A 20691-nucleotide genomic window follows, 5' to 3' on the forward strand; every position below is an offset into this window, starting at 1 on the left:
TATGGGACTTAACATCTGAGGTCATCAGTCCCCTAGACTTAGAACTACTTAAACCTAACTAACCTAAGGACATCACATACATCCATGTCCGACGCAGGATTCGAACCTGCGACCGTAGCGGTCGCGCGGTTCCAGACAGACGCGCCTAGAGCCGCTCGGCCACTTCGGCCGGCAAATTGTTTGCAGATGATGCTGTCATTTACCGTCTTGTAAAGTCATCAGATGACCAAAACGAATTGCAAAATGATTTAAACAAGATATTTGTATGGCGAAAAAAGTGGAAATTGACACTGATTAAAGAAAAGTGTGAATTATTCACATGAGTACTAAAAGAAATCCGCAAAATTTCGATTACGCCATAAGTCACACAAATCTTAAGGCTGTAAATTCAACTAAATACTTAGGGATTACAATTACAAATACCCTAAATTGGAACGATCTCTCAGATAATAATGTGCGTAGAGCCAATCAAAGAATGCGGTTCATTGGCAGAACACGTAGAATGTGCAACAGGTCTACTAAAGAGACTGCTTACTCAACGCTTGTCCGCCCTGTTCTGGAGTATTGCTGTGCGGTGTGGGATCAGCATCAGATGGGACTGACGGATAACATCGAAAAAGTACAAAGATGGGCAGCTCGTTTTGTACTATCGCGAAGTAGGAGAGATAGTGTCAAGACATGATACGTGAATTGGAGTGACAATCATTAAAACAAAGGCGTTTATCGTTGCGACGTGATCTTCTCATGAAATTTGAATGACCAGTTTTCTCCTCCGATTGCAAAATGATTCTGTTGGCACCCACCTACATAGGGAGAAATGATCATCATGATAAAATAAGAGAAGTCAGAGCTCGCACAGAAAAATTTAAATGTTCGCTTTTCCCGCACGCCGTTCGAGAGTGGAACGGTAGAGAGACAGCTTGAAGGTGGTTCATTGAACCCTATGCCAGGTACTTTATTGTGAATAGCAGAGTAATTATATAGATGTAGATTATGTCCATAGTTACCTACTGCATTTGCAACTTAAAAAAGTAAGTTATGTGCATTAAAAAGGAGTCAGAAGATTCTGAGTGGAGAGGAAAACCAGTACTGCTGCCTACGGAGGATGCAGTTTGTGCGTGTAGGGAGTAGCGAAACGCAGAATTCTCTAACATTGTTGCAGTATATATTCAATGAAGAAGCGGACACACTAGAAGGGAAGATTGCAAGAAAGAATAAAGTAATAAAAAAGATTTTCAACAACATAAAAATTCAACTAGAGACCGAGAAGGAAGAATAGTATTAAAACATAGAAAATACGCATAACGAACCATCCTAATACACAAAGTGTGAGTGTACAGCAGGCTCGATGCGACAAAGTACTAAACAGTCATCAGCTTCATTTTGGTCGACGAGAACTACAGCAAACGGTGCTGTGAAAAGTGGTCGTTTAGCAGTCTTCAGTATTTGGAGAATTTGGAATGAGAAAGGATGAGTTATTAATTTACTGGTGAGCCACCTTTGACAATAAAAATTTTAATAAAATTGTTGCACTCTAGTAAAATTTATCATTATGTGGGTATCCATTGTTGTGTGCATAAAACAGCACTTGTACCGCTCTCTTAAGAGATCCCAGTAACATATCCTCTCTACAATGTTAAGTTTTAATACGAAATTCTGTGATGGCGACGCATCGGAGCTTTGGCTGTATTTATTTTTCAATTTTTTATAACTGCGAGGGTCGTTCAGTACGTAATGCCCCAACATTTTTTTTTTTGATCCGTTAGTATAGATAGACAAACGTCCTTATTGGTACTTCACATTTGACGTTTGTTCTGTGCGCCGGTAAAGTTTCGAACTGTTCTGCCAGATGGCAGGACCGTAGTATAGCGTCAAAAAGGTGTCTATATACGACTCACTTTACAAGCAGCGTGCTGTTATTAAATTCATGTGTGCCGAAAAAGAAACCATGGTGAACATCCATAAACATTTGTGTGCAGTGTATGGCGCTGCTTCAGTTCATAGGACTATAGTTGGGCTATGGGTAAAGACAGTTAAAGCCCCAGAAAACGCTAGCCGAGCGGTCTATGGCGCTGCAGTCATGGACTGTGCGGCTGGGCCCGGCGGAGGTTCGAGTCCTCCCTCCGGTATCGGTGTGTGTGTTTGTCCTTAGGATAATTTAGGGTCTGGAACGACGCGACCGCTACGGTTGCAGGTTCGAATCCTGCCTCGGGCATGGCTTTTTGTGATGTCCTTAAGTCAGTTAGGTTTAAGTAGTTCTAAGTTCTAGGGGACTGATGACCTCAGAAGTTAAGTCCCATAGTGCTCAGAGCCATTTGATAATTTAGGTTAAGTAGTGTGTAAGCTTAGGGGCTGATGACCTTAGCAGTTAAGCCCCATAAAATTTCACACACATCTGAACATTTTGAACCAGAAGACGCAGAAACAGAGTTCTGTGATCAGCCGCGCTCGGGACGTTCTATCATAGCCATTGGCTCCAGACATGCTGAATCGTGTGGATGCCATTATTCGTGCCTACCGGCGAATCACAACTCGACAATTAGCTCTACAGTTGTCGGTCAGCATTGGGAGAGCGAGCTGAAATGAACGAGACTGTCGGATAGTCAAGGAGGTGCTCACGATAGGTTCAACGAATGCTCACAGCGGACCACAAGATTCAAAGAGAGGCCATTGCATCTTCCATCTCAATGGGAGGCTTAAAGATTCTCTATAGGCAACACACTTTGAAGAGGACGACAGAGTCACTCATGCAGTGAAAATATGGCTTTTACCAGCAGGGAATACATACTCTTCCACAACGTTGGCGTACGACCATAGAACGTGATGCAGACTACGTAGTAAAATAGGACATGGGCAAGACATGTTGATTGTCACCATTCAGACTCTTACCTATAAATATGTTCCGTGAAAAAAATGTAGCGAATTACTTATTGAACGACCCTCGTAATTTTATATTTACAAGATAGCACCAGCCATCTTGTCATTTTTCCGTGGATTGGCTAACATCTGCTACACGATGATGCTAACCACTGCCAATTACAGCAGCAACATACCACGTGAGGCAAAGAATCCCTGGCGCCGAACATTGTTTTTTACATTAAAGTAAACATTCATGTCGTAGCTGACTGTGTGTGAACGTTAACTAAACATGGACGAATGAAAAGGACTGTGATGATTAAAAACAGTTATCCAACAGAATAATTGGCTGAATATACCGGGTGGTTAGTATTAAACTATCCCTATTTATCGCGTTATGACATGGAAGCTATTAACGTACGAGTACCATACTTGGTAGCATTAATGTCCTGAGTACAGGGTAAATGATTTCTACGCGTCACAGCGCCACCGTCCAGTTCCGACTACGGTCACCAGGTGCAATGATTAGTCATTGTGATTCATAGTCTCACGCACCTGATCAGTCGCAGTGCACTTGTTGACGCGTCAACATGAGCTTGAACAAAAGGCGCAGCGCATTATTGGTAAAGTCTACTATCAAATCAATGGTAAGACTGCAGCTGCACTTCGACAATATCGCCAGGTCCTCTTTCTCCACCTGCTGTGCGGAGCATGATGAAGTTAGAATCAGCTGGAGATTTGGGCGTCGCTCCGGGAAGAGGCCGAAAGCCGGTTGGCCCACAAGTAGTTGACGAAATCGCTGTCGCTATGGCATACACCGCTGCGCGCAATGCCCGATAGTTAGGCAGTGCGCGTCCTAAGTCACGACAGTTGAGCATCCATGGTTCACTGTACGGAAGGTGCTTCGAAACTTACACAAACGTTATCCGTACAAGATCCATATCGTTCAACAGCTTGCACCACAGGACGCACAACGACATATTGCCTTCGCTCTCCACTTTCTCGCAAGGATTGAAGTTAACAAGGGCTGGACCTGATACATCCTATGGACAGACGAAGGAAGCTTGTTTTTCTCTGACGGGTGAGGTGGGCACACGGAATTGCCGAGTGTGAGGATCCACGCCTCTAGTCACTGTGCATGAAGTTCCTCTGTATGGCGAACCGTCTGGTGTGGTTTCACTTGTACGTTCATCATTGGCCCACTCTTCTTTTAACAGGTTGGCGCTCAATGACCAAACCCGTGCAAGATGACTGGCCAGCGTTGCTGCGATATGCTTCGCCAGCATGTCATACCCGCCCTACAGGAGAGACATGCGTTGAACTCAGTTTTCATGTAAGATCGGGCCCCACCGCACATTGCTCCTGAAGTTCACCTACTTCTTCGAAACATATTTGGAAACCATCGATTTATCAGCCGATCTTTAGCAAATGCTTGGCCGGCACTATCACTGATGTCACTCCGTGTTTTCTGGTTGTAGGGTTACCTGGAGGATAAGGTTTACCAGGAGAACATTCACACATATGCTGATCTGAACCTCAGTATATCAAGAAAGATAGCCAGCTTACCTACGGACATGCTTCGTTCTGCTGTGCAGAATGTAATCCTGTGCTTTCATATTGTTCTGGACACTTGTGGGCGCCAGATTGAGCCCCTTTTGTTGCAGCCATGGTACCGGTATGTAGTAGTATGACTACCGCAGCAGCACATTAAAAGTGTTTAATTGAATTTATTCTGCATTATGTCTCTTTCCCATGTCATTGACATTAACGCTATCAAGTTTCGTCCTCTTACGGTTATTAGTTTCCGTGTTATAACGTGTTAAATAGGAAACGTTTAATTATAACCACCCGCTACTTGGTTTCTAATCAGACTAATCAGACTGTCTTGCAGTTAAATGTTGTCGCCCCATTTAAAGTGAGAGTGGTACGAAATTCACTCGACTGCAAAGTGTAAATCAGAGTATCAATCACGAACAGTAGTTAAGAGATAGATTTTGAAATTTTCAATCGGTCAGGCCTACACATAAATTTAACGGAAATAGAACTTGTCTCATATACACGGAGCTACAGGTAACAGTTACAATATTTAGTAGGCAGACAGTCCCTGGTGCAACAGTCCCTGGTGCAAATTTCATAGAAATTGTCATACGAAGTACAGATTGCTAAATAATATTTATAATTCACTTTGGTTTACATACCCTTAGTCCCATACTGGGAAAGGTGTTACAAACATTACTACAGAACTGCATGAGAAACAGTTTACCCATCCTTGCAGTTTGAAATGTGATAATTACGACCCCTTAATTCAGACATGTAGGAAAACCGGAATGGGTGGGACCAGGAGGAGTTTTGCACACTTCATTTACCGGCAGAACCCAAATTTATTTTACACAGTTTCAATGATGTAACAGCCAATTAAACCCTTTTTATTAATTAAAAGCCCAAGTAATGAGACTCATTTAAAATTCTGTGCCAATTTAAATAATTTACAGAAAATTTAAAGTTAATTTTAACCCAAAATGACATTTTTAAGGCGAAACGCGCACTATGTTAGATACAGAATGAAATAAGCGTAAAGTCGTTATAAACGCAAACGAAAATCTAAACACTAGCAGGAGAGATCAGAAGGGCCTTAATTACCAAATGGTAAGAATAAAACATGATTTAAAGTTGACCGATAAAAAAATTAAAACCATATTTAAATCAATGAAATACAAATTTGGCACCAATATCTAGGCAGGATAATTTTTAGCCCAGAAACACATTAATTGAAGATATAACACATTTTCCAGTAACACAATAATAATTAAGTTATTACAGATTAAGGTGTATGTTGGGATCCCTAAGCACATCAAAATTTGCTTCAGGTGAAAGCCACAAGCTAACGGATGCAAATCCAGAATTATTCCACGTATAAGCTAAACTTGAACAGGGACATTAAGTAGTGCGGCTGCGATTGGAGGAGGCAGCCCGAAAGACAGGACAGCGGCGAGAGCTGCCGAGGGTACGCACTCAGAATGACGTCAACAAGCGGCTAAGCAAGCCCACTGGCCTTGATTAAGTGGGGATCGGTCCTCGGTGACATGCAGCACCCATGGAGTACAAAAGATTGTTAACGACAGGGCCCTGCAGCACAAATGGTTTTAGTTAAAATTCCAACACATAGCCGTGCGTCAAATAAATAACTCTTAGGATAGAATTAATTAAATAAATAACTCTTAGGATAGAATTAATTACACTGAGCTCTTACCACAATTTATGAAAACCAAAAGTTAAGAACCAGCTACAAATATTTAAAAAGTAATTTCAGGAATAAAGTAGTAATACAAGACTTTTTTTTCCTTTTTAGCAAACGACTGAAGCAGCCACAAGAAAACTCCTATGACATTCAAAGCTTATCCGCACACACATTATTTCATAGCGGTTCGGAGAGAGAAAATGCGCCCTGAAACAGACTAAAATTTATCTGAGCATTTTAAACAGAACAGCCGAACTATATATTTTCTTAGACAGCACAGGCCTTTAGCATTAGCACCAAGGAAGGTATAAAAACAAAGGCAAATCATAAATAGGTCAGTGAAATGGCAAAACCGACACACACTAAACAATAAAACATACTTGGTAACTGGCAATACTAAACATTTCACTGCGCCTCCGTTAAAAAACTACATGGCCAATCATTACTTTAAAAATCGGGATAATTAATGGTAGGCGGACAAAGACAGGTAACGCATACACTAACCTTCGAAATAAGCTTTCTTCTGGAACACACTATTTACGGTGGTTAAAGGTACACAAGCACCACTAATATATAAGTTGGTACATAAAACAAATTATAACAAGGTATCAGCCGATGAATCAGTCTAAAATGTCTACCTGATCTTGGAATCTCATTGCCTTTCGAAGACTATGGAGAGAAGGGCATCCACATTCAACAAGCAGAAGGAAGTCAGACCAAAATGACAGTGAACACTGCTGTGAGAGCTCGGTGCACTTCTGATAAACCACAGCACAAGCCACACGGTACTTAATAACTTACACAGGGTAACATGACGTCAACAATTATTGCCCGCCACCAGCCAACACCACGTCGAAGAGGTCCCACGGAAAGCTCGTTACAGCTTCGTTCCTCAGCTCATATTGCCCACCAAACCGGCCACCACATCCCGAGCGGCGACACCAGACGACGATGCATTCCACCTGCAACAAGTTAGAATAGAGATATCGATAACTGTCACAAAAATAGGCAGGAGTAAGGCTAGAGGCACATACGTTCAATTGGCGCATCAGGCTAGCACTTAATTACCTTTTTGGAACCTTAGCAACCAAAGGGATGTCATTTTAATAAATACTTGAAGTTTCTGACAGTGCCAAATGTCATTCCGATATACATCTGGCGTACCTAGGCATACTAAAGCTGCTTTGAGGGTTCACTGAGAAGCAGATATCATATTTTATTCGTTTTACTTGCTGTCAACAGTGAAAGAAAGCAAATGGTCATTTTTAACGAGATTTAATGGTACTTCAGTGCCATTTAGTTGGCATGTTTCTGTGCTATTTCTCCCTGGTTTTACTTACACAGATTATTGGCATATAGCTTCAAGTAACAATTATAATGATATTGCATTTATAATCATAATATTATTTTCACATTGTAGGACCTTTTTTATTTCAATGTTAATAATTTTGTACCCTCTTCCCGTTTTATATTCTGAAGTTAGCTGCGTTTCCTGCTGTCTCCACAAAAAGTATGTCTCATTTAAATGAACTGAGCAGCTCCATTTTATAGAGCACCACAGGCGCTGACTCCGTGGGGCTTGAGGGGGCCCGAGCCCCCTCAAAAACTGTGGTAGGGGGGGCGGGGGGTGGAGTCACCCCCTAATAATTTAAGAAAATTATTGGTTATATTCTGCTTTGTAAAATCACAAAATGATGTTGGAATTTCTTATTTTCCTTGTTTAGTGATGGTCACATTTTAAAATACATTCACTAATGACTTGAATAATTATTACAGTAGTAAGCTGGTTAACTGAAAACGAGTGGTGTGAATCATGATAGTGTTACGATGATGTGGGAACACTTAGAATTTGTCCTTCGGGTAACGTCTGGCGCCGGCGGTTCAGTGTTGCGATCACGGCGACACCAAAAGGACTGGAGCAGAAGCACCTGGAAGCCTCCACCTAACGTCGCCTTGACGCATCGAGACATTACGACGTTGCGGCTATATAAAGCTCACCCTGCTGTCGTAGTCAATGTAGATAGTTTCGTTCAGTGCATGCTGCAGACGTGTTTAGTGTTCCCACTTTAGTGTCTATTCGTTTATTTTAGTCTCTCAGTGTATTTTGAATTAATTTAGCAATGGATAAATTTGATACCAAAAAAGGCGGCTTGGAAGTAGATGATACTGCAAGACAACCTCCAACAATTATTGTGTCGTCAATTGCTTCTTCATCTTCAGGCGAGAACCATTCAAAGCCGTAACCTGGACAATCCGGTAAGTGAACATCCTTTCAGAAGTCTTGGTTGATCAAATATACATGGCTATAACATGAAACATCTACCGAAAAATTGTTTTGCAAAACCTGCAAAGAGGCGATACTAAAAATCTATTACAATTTTCTTCAAAAAATCAGATGCATTTAATTCAGTAGGGTTTTATAACTAGAAAAAAGGCTCTGGAAAAATCCGTCTTTATGAAAATACGTTTACGCATAAAGAAGGAATTCTGAAACTAAATTCTATCACTCACCTAACGATGGCCTCCCAATTGAATGGACAGTTAGATAGTGATATGAAGAAAGGCCGTGTAGCCTCTTGAGACTATTTTTACTACCGTGCAATTTCTATGCCGACAAGGACTAGCAATTAGAGGGCACGGAGATGTAAACTCAATTTTTGTTTGAATTGTTGGAACTCCAAAAGAATGACATACCTGAGTTAAAAGATTGGTTAGGGCGTTCGGGGTGTAAGTGGACGTCCCACGATATTCAAAACGAGATCATTGATCTTCTAGGAAAGTCTGTGTTGAGAAGGGTATTGGCTTCAGTCAAGAAGACTGAACAGTTTTCTATTATGGCTGATGAAACAAAGTATTCTTCGATTCACGAACAAGTGTCATTTTGTATTCACATTGTCGATGATTCCCCAATCATCAACGAAGACTTTATTGGCTAATACGAGACCCCCAACACTGAATCACAAACTCTATATAGTATTTACAAGGTGTTTCCGCTCGTCTTGATTTGTCAATGGATAACTTAAGAGGACAGTGCTATGACGGTGCCACGAATGTGAGAGGTAAGTTGAAAGGACTAAAAAAGTTTCTTTTGGATTTACAACCAAAACCACGTTATGTGCGCTGCACTGCTCACAATTTAGACTTGGCAGTTGTAGACAGTCTCCGCCATCTTACGTCTATGAGGGATATTACAGCTTTAGCCAAGGACTTAATAAACACCTTAAAGTAATCCTACAAAAGACGGGACTTTTCAGAAGCATAAGCTGTGAGAGCGCCAGTGACCAAGCTGGTCTACGATTCCTTCGCCCGACTCGATGGTCAATGCGAGCTTGTAGTATCTTGAGAACATTGAAAAACAGTGGCAGGTTACAAATGTGCAGGCTACCTTGAGTCAATGTTACAATTCAAGACTTATTACTTTTTACGTCTTTATTGCCGTGCAGTGAACCCAGTAGAGGAAAAATAAAAATGTGTGTGAAATCTTATGGGACCTAACTGCTAAGGTCATCAGTCCCTAAGCTTACACAGTATTTAACCTAAATTATCCTAAGGACAAACACACACACCCATGCCCTAGGGAGGACTCGAACCTCCGCCGGGAACAGCCGCACAGTCCATGACTGCAGCGCCCTAGACCGCTCGGCTAATCCCGTGCTGCCCAATAGAGGATGTCAATGAAAAAATTCAATGTCCTCATCTAAGTGTTGTTGATCTGGAAAAAGTATATGAGGGCTTGATTTGTATATTGAATGGAAGGCGTGATAGTTTTGAGCGCTTTTGGGAATTGTGTTTAAAAGAATATCCTTCACAAGTTGATGATTCTTCGCTCCCTCGGAATCGAAACGTACCAAAGAAGTGTGAAAACAACGAAGCCAACTCACCGCACACTTTCAAAACCGCAAAGGAATCCTACAAAGCTATTTACATTGACGTTTGTGAAACGATGCAATCTTGCATTACTGAGCGGTTTGCTTCAACTGGACTCAAACAGGTCAATGCAGTTGCACAAGAGTGCTTGGTTTTAGTAAACAGAGGTTGAAAAATTTGGAAAAATCAACTGAGTTTTCAAAAATGACCTAGGCATTGAGATACTGCGATTACAATTGTATATTTTAACCGATATCGCTAATAAAAAAAAGCAAGTGGTCTAAAAATCACGCGTGATGGAAGAAAGTACATTACCCAAGATCCTGCAGTTGGAGAAATGTTATGCGTAGTAGTGAAGTGCATTAAGCTTCTCCAAGTAGTTCTAATCACGACCGTAACAACAGAACGGTCATTTAGCTCCTTTAGACGTCTAGCCATATCTCCGATCAACAATGGGACAGAAGCTATGGACAACATGGCTGTTCTTCATGCCCACCGATATGTTTCGGATGAATTTGATATCCGACCAGTCATCAATGACTTCATAGTCGGTAATTCACTCAGACGGTTTACATTTGCACCTCTATAAAGGCACTCTAGCCCTAATAATGGGATTTAGAGGAATATTAAAAATCTTTATAAAATAGAGATTTAAATACATATATAATATTAAATTTTCAGTTTCGAAGTATTAGTACTAGTTTAGTACTGTATTATCATATTACTGTATTACTTATTTAAAAAATTAAATATTTTTAGGATGTAAGACCCAATTAAAACTCGCTATTTACGTACTTTTTTACTGAAAGTATTAGGCATACTTTATTAACTTTATTAACTGTACTAGCTATACCCAGCGAACTTCGTTCCGCCTCTGAAAATCTTTATATATTGTAGCTGACCTGGTAAACGTTGTTTCGCCATGTAAATTATGTCCATTAAAAATATAGGTTGTGGTAGAAGGATGAAAATTTAAGGTTGCGTGTCTTTTGTAATGCTACATCTTAAAAAAGTGTAAATAAAAAGTTCTATCCAAAAAATAAGAAAAAATTTTTTTGGGGTGGACTACCCTTATGACTTATGGGATGAAAAATAGATTACGACCGATTCTCAGACCTACCGAATATACCTGTAAAAATTCATCAGAATCGATCGAGCCGTTTCGGAGGAGTATGGCAACTAACACTGTGACACAAGAATTTTATATATAAGGATTAAAGCATTAACTTTAATGAACCCTGAACCTTATTCAAAGTAAGCTTAAATTAGCTATTTCACTCATTAATCAAAGTGCTGTGTGACAGCAATATTTTACGTTTTATTCTTTTAATCATAGTTTAGGATTTATTTAAATATAATTTCAGTCTTTTCAGAGCTATACATTCACTGCTCTGTAACAGTCTATAAGCATGATCGTTACTGTAAATTAAATTAGCTTTTTACTAAAATACCTTGTGTGTTTATGTTTGGTGTCTTATTTCAAAGCCAAAAAAAGTCAGGCTTGTCTAGTTTCCCGGAGTGTCGAGTTATCTAGAGTCCAGTTTTCGGGGTTCTAATGTTGATCATATGACTAAAATGCTTAAAAAAACTTTAAAACTCACTATTTTTCATCTAAAATTTAGAAAATTTCCCGGGCCCAGAATCCCGGTATGCCCCCCCCCCCCCCCAAATATTTTTTATATGTCGGAACCCCTGTAAAGAGCTAATAGTGCACATACGTCTGTCACTGTGTATGTATAATGTTCGAACTGTATTCGGCATGCACTTGTATTTTATAAATGTATAAATTTAGGGAGAAAATTTAACTCCACACCGGAGTGTGTGCTGCTCCGGATATTCTTGCAGATTTTGTGCCCATAGTCACAGTTCTAATCTTCCAGTAAGTTTCAAATCTGCAGACACTCCTCAGCAGAAGGGAAATTCATTCTCAAAACAATCCCGTAGAATGTGGTTACGTCGTTTCTGTGCAATACCTTTCTTCCCGCAGTGTATACAGGAGACGTTCTGTGAAGTTTGAACCATAGGAGGGAGATATTGGCAGTAACGAAGGTGTAAGGCGAAGTCAGAAAGAACAGCACAACAGGTAAAACCATGACCTGCGAAAGGTAAGGTTGCGAGTTCGAGTATCGGTCCGGCACAGAGTGTAAGCTGTGTGAAATTTTCAGTATATAAATGATTTTACTGTCTTAAGCAAGACTCAGTGGTTGAAGTACTGGTGTTCAAGTTGATCCCAAGGGAACAAAGTCAAGAAAATACTCACATGGCCTTACCACTGTAACGCAGAAATTTGGCGACAGATAAATCGACCTCATAGTCAGTATAACTGCTTTCGTGTCTAACATGCAAAGGCTGCACGAGGATCACATCTCGGCGTCTTGAAAACCCCTCTCTCGCTTACATACCGCCTCGCCCCTCCCCCTCCCCCCCCCCCCTGCCCACCCTGCCCTTAGAGCAAAGGAGCCGAATGTATAGGAGAATCAGGATTGAAGAAAGAAATGTTTCGGGAGCGACACGCGACCCAGAGCTAGATATTAATGATAATGAAGTAGAGCTTCGTAACTAAGTAAGTTATTGTGTACTGTAAAACTATACAATGTAACAGGTGGTTGGCTCCTTTCTTCTCCGCGTAGCACAGGTGTAGCTGCGTACTTATAAGTGAAGACATTACGAACCAATAGACAATTACTACGGAAGAAACAAAAATGCGGTTGTCTTGACGGGAACTTGTCTCAATTTATTTCAAAGTTGTCCAAAGTGAAAGCTAAACCTGATTTTCTTGCTCTGCTTCCGGAAAGCTCAGTGGGTTATGAGACCATAAAATATTGTGTAGCGAAACGCTCGTCAGTCAGTACTTGCGAGCATTCAGCTTGCAAAGCACCTTCTGGCAGTACATCGGCCCCCATTCAATATGCATCATTCCCCGAACACATTACAGCACAGTAACAATAACTTTTAGCAGGTGCTAGGCATATCGCACCGATGAATACAAATCCTACATCACTTTAAATTGAGAGCAGTGCCGTTATAAATTGAATTTTTTTATTCAAATCTACATACGTGGAAAATTCTGCCTCGTGCGCAAAAGAACGAGCCGTCAACGCCCTACCTAATGGACATTTAATATCACTCACATCCTCACTCCACGGATATATGACAGCTAAAAGTTTGTGTACAAATGTCCCTTTGATCATCAGCAGACAAGCCATCAGCTTCACTTCAAAAAAGAAAAATCGTGGCAGGTCTTAGAGGAAGAGTGCTCTTGTTTTTTTAACCATGTTCAATAAGTGATGAAGCACCTGTAATCTGCTTAATTGTGTTGCATGCGAGGTATATCCCAAGCGTTATTGTCATACAAAGAGTTCATTTTCATTTCACACAAATAAGTGGCGCTTAGGGAGATAAAACCCATTACTGAATTATCATTGGGAACTAAGATTATCTATATCTATAGAGCTGAAATTAACCGTGAAACATTCTAATATGTAACGTGAGTAATCTTTCCAGTAATACCATTGCAATAAGACGAAGATATGATACTACTTCGATCAACTATGCATTACAAAATAAGTGATACACGTTATACAGTAAGTGATTAGTTTAATAGCAAGAATACATGTCTTATAATCTTTATATTGTGGAAGGAAAGTTGCTACTCACCATATAGCGGAGATGCCGAGTCGCGATAGGTACAACAAAAAGATTCACACAATTTTTTTTGTTGTGCCTGTCGCGACTCAGCATCTCCGCTATGTGGTGACTAGCAACTTTCCTTCTCTAATATTGTTACATTCAACACTGGATTTACTATTGTTTGGTCTTTATATTGTGGTATTATACAGAAACAAAATTCGAGAGGATGCAGAAGGAAATGGTTCAAATGGCTCTGAGCACTATGGGACTCACTTCTGAGGTCATCAGTCCCCTAGAACTTAGGACTACTTAAACATAACTAACCTAAGGACATCACACACATCACACACATCCAAGCCCGAGGCAGGATTCGAACCTGCGGCCTCGCGGTTCCACACTGTAGCGCCTAGAACCGCACGGCCACTCCGGCCGGCCAAGGCGATTTGAGAAACAAAATGAATATAGGAATCCGTATCCGGAAACGACATACAACGACGCTTCAGAGCAGGGAAGTAGTGCCGGTGCATGTATATCTCTTCGACAACAAGATTTTTTTTTCTGCTTTCTCGGATGGTTTTATGGAGAAAACAAGAAAAAATTTCGATTAAACAGGAGCTCCAAAATGCACACCTTAAGAGTTATGAGCAGTTGTTTAAGAGAAGACATGTGTTTGACAGTACCGAGGATGAACAGGAGCTCATAGTGCCCCTAGCATGGATTTCAGTGCTCATGTTTGCATATCTTTTTTCTTGTTTCGACCCAAACAACCATCTCTGGAAATTGCTTACCCTACAACCTTAGAAACAACAGTACCGGTACCTGTATTCCACTATCAGAGATAAGAGAACTTACAACTTTCGTCTCATTCGTTTCCGGGTCCGGGAGCCTTACTTCAAATTGAACAACTTTCCTTCTCCGTCATCCCTACGGAAAAATCCTCTATGTACATACACTGATCAGCCAGAACATTATGACCACCTGAATAATAGCTGGCAAGACCACCTTGGCGCGGGTAACAGCGGCAGTGCATAGTGGCATGGAAACAATGAGGCTGTGGTGGGTCGCTGGAGGGAGTTAACACCACATGTGCACACACAAGTCGCCTAACTCCCGTAAATTCCAGGGAGGGGGCGATGACCTCTGACGCCACGTTCAGTCACATTGGGTTCAGATCTCGCAAGCTGGGGAACTCGCCACTGTCTTCTTCGAACCATTCCATCACACTCCTGGTCTCGTGCCATGGTGCATTATCTTAACGAAAATGCCACTATCGTCGGGAAACGTGATCGTCATGAAGGGGCTTAGGTGGTGTGCAACTAGTGCACGATACTCCTTGGCCGTCGTGTTATCTTGTGCGAGCTCTCTGGACCCATAGATGCCCAAGTGAGTGTTCTCCAGAGCATAATTGTGCCACTGTCAGCTTGTCTCCGTCCCGCAGCACGGATGTCAAGAAGCTGTTCTCCTGAAACACGAGGTATTCGCGCCCTCCTTCGGCATGATGAAGAAAATATCAAGATTCATCAGACCACTGAACGCTCTGCCACTGCACCAGCCCCCAGTGCCGATGGTCATGTGCCCATTTCTGTCATAGCTGCCGATGTCGTGGTGTTAACATTGGCACATGCATGGTTGGTCGGCTGTGGAGCTCCATCGTTAGAAGTATTCCGACATACTTGTACTCAGCCCAGCATTAGAGTCTGTTGTTGGTTCCACCATATTTCGCCGCCTATCCTGTTTTAGCAGTCTGCCCAGCTTACGAAATCGGACGAATGTAATGAGGGATGGCTGCCAACCTCTAGACGTCTGAGGTTTCGCCACGTGTTGAAGGCAATCACCACAGACGCCGATCCCCTGGCCATCACAATCTGTCCTGGTCAAACTGAGATAGATCGCGCACCTTCCCCATTCTACACTCGGACAGCACGCCCACTGGTGCTACATGCGCCTTCCGTGTGTCTGGCTAGCAGGTGGCGCTGCTACCACATGTGGGTACTAGGTCAGTGGCTATAACGTTCTGGTTGCTCAGTGTACATAAACAAGTGCCAACGCCAACTTCGACTTGGTGTAGCGTCGTTGGATGACGTTATCGGACGAGTGTTCCCATCCTCATTTTGTTCCTCAACACCCCTTCTACATTCTCTCGTCGTTTGTCGGTTCAATTTTGCAACACCCTTATAGCCAAATAATGAACAAATAGAGTACCGAGTGCAACGTCCTTGCAACATCACTGGCTCACTGTTACCAGGTTACGCGAAAATATGAAATTGCGACGATTGTATATCTCGACATATATATCACTATATAAAAATCTCTTAGTGTTTTGATGAATAAAAGTTGTGAAGGGGGCTTTGTGACGAGAGTATATAAAAAATTGTATGTAGACAGGGGTACGAAATACCTGCTATAAAACTGTCAGAGGAAAAAGGTTAAGATGTTCGTATCACAATAGGAGCAACGCAGATATCGTCAAAAAACGCCCAATTATGTCTGTCGGTGAAGACAACGGCTTGCGGTACACCAGACAGATACTGAAAATTCAGCCGAACGGCTGTAGAGAAAGTAGGTTAAAAGAAAGAAAAAAAATTGTCTACTGATAATAAACGTTTATCACGATTGTTTTAAGTAATTGTATCAATGTCTCGTAATTCACTGGATGCGAAGATAGCAGTAGTTGTCAAGACAATGAGGCAACGCAAAATATCTGAAAAAAAACATAACAGAGGACGGAACCCGCTTCTCAATGAACGGAAATTCTCAGCATTAAAGACGATTACCTAAATCAAATGTGTACCTGAGCTAAAACATCTGGCAAGCAATATCGAATATGCTGTAGCTACTCGGACCACCTGAACTGTTGCCAGCTTTCTTAGGACTACTAATTATAAGTGGCTGCCTTCGCAGTTGAACCAACAGAACGGGTGATAGACTGTAGTCAACGTGTAGAATAAGAAGTTACTGTACGGGCGCTTTGCCCGGTGGTAATATTTGAAAACCCTCGATTTAGTGACACCAGTAAAATATTATCCACGGATGAATTGCGTCAACTAAGCGATATGTCAATGCAGATTTCAGGAACGTTGCACAGACACGTCCACCGCCGATTGGTAATGCTGGACGATCACACAATCACTGTAGGGGACTTCCTGGAACACTTAAAATATTTAACAACAGAGAGTTCAAGGAATGCAAACTGTGGAGTAAAACATCAAGTGAAGTGTCGTCTAAGGCAGCAGTCGTACGTCCACCGATTCTATAAGACATTGTGGAGTAATCTGGTGTAGTTAGCTTGCCAATCTCTCCACCCATTGGAAGAATGCATAGCACAACTCTATGATGTTTGCTGTGCACCAATGACGGTGGAGATGAATGTTACAACTTTCCCATGTGTGGGCAAAAAACTACGATCTTATTTAAGTTTGTTGAAATACGCAGATACATGTAAGAGTTTATAAAGTTTAAGATCCATACACGTGTAATTTATTTCCCTATAAGACCCTCTGCATTCTAGTGTAGGCGAACAGTTCCCACCATAACCGAGTGAACTTCACCACAATGGCCTTGTACTAAGCCAATGATCTGGCAATATTGATGCTGGAAACTGGAAGAAGATGAAAAAGAATGGGCCACTGTGATTTCATTATTGGGATTTCAGGCTGTCGGAAGACTATTCTTGTTCCGAAACTGTTAGCACATCATGAGGGAATCTGTTTTGAGCATTTACATGTAATTTTTTTCAAAATCCCTGTTTTAATCAAAATATCAGCTATTGCAGGAGGTTTCGCGCAGCACTGAGCGAGTAAGTACCAGATGTTTAGCGAAAGAAGCATTATTCCACCACCTGGGAAAATAAACCAACATACTCTATTCATGTTTGATGAAATCACACTGAACAATCAGAATGAGATCCAGAGATATTTCTGTTTTGGGGATCTTACGCCAGTCAGTATATCTTACCTGAGTCAGACATACTCAAAGATCCTGAAGCAGTTGGTTCAGAATAAAGTGAAACTTTTTATCTCTTTGAAACAAGACAATCTCAAAACATATTTGCTAAGCACATGTAGGAACCACTATATCATTCAATGAATTCGTTACCACTTGCGGAGATAGGTAGAATAGCTTGCAGTATAGCTTTCTGATTATAGATAAAACAAGGTAATTGAATGAAAGCCGATAAAGATGAAACTTCGATGAGATTCTGCATAAAAGGATTTGTACCAAAACGTAACTTTATCAGTATACTGTAGAATATGATTAAAGAGGCACGTGCGTTGATCACTCGTTTGGAGGATGTGAAGTACATCCGTCAACCATGTTGACAGAAAACCTGAGGTAATCAATGCCAAATTAATGGAACTGGAAAGTCTTATTGAGGTGGTGGCTAGAAATGGCAAAATGCTGAATGCTAGAATACAGCATTGTGAACAACATTGCCAGAAAATAGTACACCTGGAATGATGTGGTCGGTTTTGATCTGATGACGACACATGCCACCTAGGCGGTAGAAGATGTACTGATAACGGTTTCAATGTCGTCCGCCAACATAAGGCGTAGTAGCATGGCTACCAGGGCACCATCTGTGTCTACCCTTTCATAGGGAATGCTCAGAGCCAGAAGGCTCAATGTGATTCAAACATATGAAGCAAACAAGCAACCATGACATGGATGCCCCATAAAGCCTATTGAGAGGGTACGAGTCGCGGGATGATCGTTTCCGATAACTGCCATGCACGTTGGACATGCTGGGTCAGTTGTGCAACCATTCTGGTATCAGTGGTCACGTGAACATTCTGAGACTTGTAGACAAGGTTCTGGACGTCCACGCAGCACAGATGCCCGCCAGGATCGTCGTGCTGTAAGGAAAGCAGTGGTAGATCGTACAGCTACCATAGCACAGATAAAAGTACCTTTGAGCCCAGATGTGTCAAATAAGAACTGTTGCGAACCAGTTATTAGCAGTGGGAATACGAGTCTGCACACCTATAGCCTATCTTCGATGCATCATGTGCATGGCTTCACTGGTGCCACCAGAGGATCACTTGGAAGGTGGAATGGCGCGCCGTGGTTTTCAGGGATGAAAGCAGATTCCGCCTACACGGAAGTGATGAATGTTTGCGCGTACGACGTAGCCCTGGTGAGCGTTGTCTCGTAGAGTGAATTCATTCAGGACACCTGTCCGCAACCCAGTCCTTACAGTCTGGGGTTCGATAAGTTACAACTCTCGTTCAACTTCGGTGTTTATGGGAGGGACGTTAGCCAGTACATGCTACGTGCACAATGTTGTAAGACCCGTTCGTTTGCCGTTCTTGCAACAGGAGAATGTTATGTTGTTCCAATAGGATAATGCTCCCCCAGACACTGCCCGTGAAACTTAACGTGCTCTGCAAAACGTGCAGCAACCTCCCTGATCAGCAGTGTTCCCGGACATGTCTCCAATCGAGCACGGGTGAAATATGTACAGAACTTCGTGACCAGGTCGAGGAGGCGTGGAATAACGTATCCATCTGTCAGTGCCTGCATTGCCGCCCGTGGAGGCTTACCGTGTACTCCTATGGTTGTTTCAGTACGTGGTTGTTTGAGTACGGGCCGATACCTCATACGTCAGAACCACCTGTGCATGTAGACTATTCCTGTACTCCACTGTTGCAACAATAAATCTTGAGTGAATCTGAAGCATCTACAGATGTGTGCTACCCGACGAAAAAAGGGATTGATTAAGTTAGGACAGTCGCAACGAGGGCTCTCTCTCGGAAACGTTTAAGCCAGTAAATGGTAATACGAAAAGGAGAATAGAGACGGAAAATAAGAAGAAGAAGAAGAAGAAGAAGAAAGAGAAGAAGAGGGATTATATGCTGTTACTGACTTCATTATCAGTTACAATAATACTGAGAGAGAAAGAATATATTGGATCAGCAGAACGAAACCATATATGTTAGGTAAGCACCCAACACGTTTAACTGAGAACGCAATACGAGTTGGGGATAAGGAATTTGAAAGAACTCACATTTTATTGAAGCAAATTTTTGTAAAAGTTTCGAAAGTTAAAAAGTATATCCCGAAAGAGATGAAAGTGTATGCAAATAGGAAGCCAACACCTCAAAAGGACGTATGACAGCCTCAAAGATTTATAAGAACAGTAATATAGTTAAACCAGTATTAGCAGCTGCACAAAGCGGAAACAAAGGCGTTGAAAAAATGGTTCAAATGGCTCTGAGCACTATGGGACTCAACTGCTGAGGTCATTAGTCCCCTAGAACTTAGAACTAGATAAACCTAACTAGCCTAAGGACATCACAAACATCCATGCCCGAGGCAGGATTCGAACCTGCGACCGTAGCGGTCTTGCGGTTCCAGACTGCAGCGCCTTTAACCGCACGGCCACGTCGGCCGGCCAAAGGCGTTGAAGTTCAACATAAATGACTAAACCACTTATTTCACGAGTACGTACACACTACTGGCCATTAAACTTGCTGCACCACGAAGATGACGTGCTACAGACGCGAAATTTAACCGACAGAAAGAAGATGCTGTGGTATGCAAATGATTAGCTTTTCAGAGCATTCACACAAGGTTCGCGCCGGTGGCGACACCTGCAACGTGCTGACATGAGGGAAGCTTCCAACCGATTTCTCACACACAAACAGCAGTTGACCGGCGTTTCCTGGTGAAAGTTTGATGTGATGCCTCGTATAAGGAGAAGAAATGCGTACCATCACGTTTCCGACTTTGATAAAGGTCAGATTGTAGCCTATCGCGATTTCGGTTTATCGTATCGCGACACAGCTGCTAGCGTTGGTCGAGATCCAATGACTGTTAGCAGAATATGGAATCGGTGGGTTCAGGAGGGTAATACGGAACGCCGTGCTGGGTCCCAACGGCCTCGTATCACTAGCAGTAGAGATGACAGGCATCTTATCCGCATGGCTGTAACGGATCGTGCAGTCACGTCTCGATCCCTGAGTCAACAAATGGGGACGTTTGCAAGACAACAACCATCTGCACGAGCAGTTAGATGACGTTTGCAGCAGCATGTACTATTACCTCGGAGACCATGGCTGCGGTTGCCCTTGATGCTGCATCACAGACAGGAGCGCCTGCGA

This window comes from Schistocerca piceifrons, chromosome 1 (assembly GCF_021461385.2).
Source record: "Schistocerca piceifrons isolate TAMUIC-IGC-003096 chromosome 1, iqSchPice1.1, whole genome shotgun sequence".
In the NCBI taxonomy this organism is placed as follows: domain Eukaryota; kingdom Metazoa; phylum Arthropoda; class Insecta; order Orthoptera; family Acrididae; genus Schistocerca; species Schistocerca piceifrons.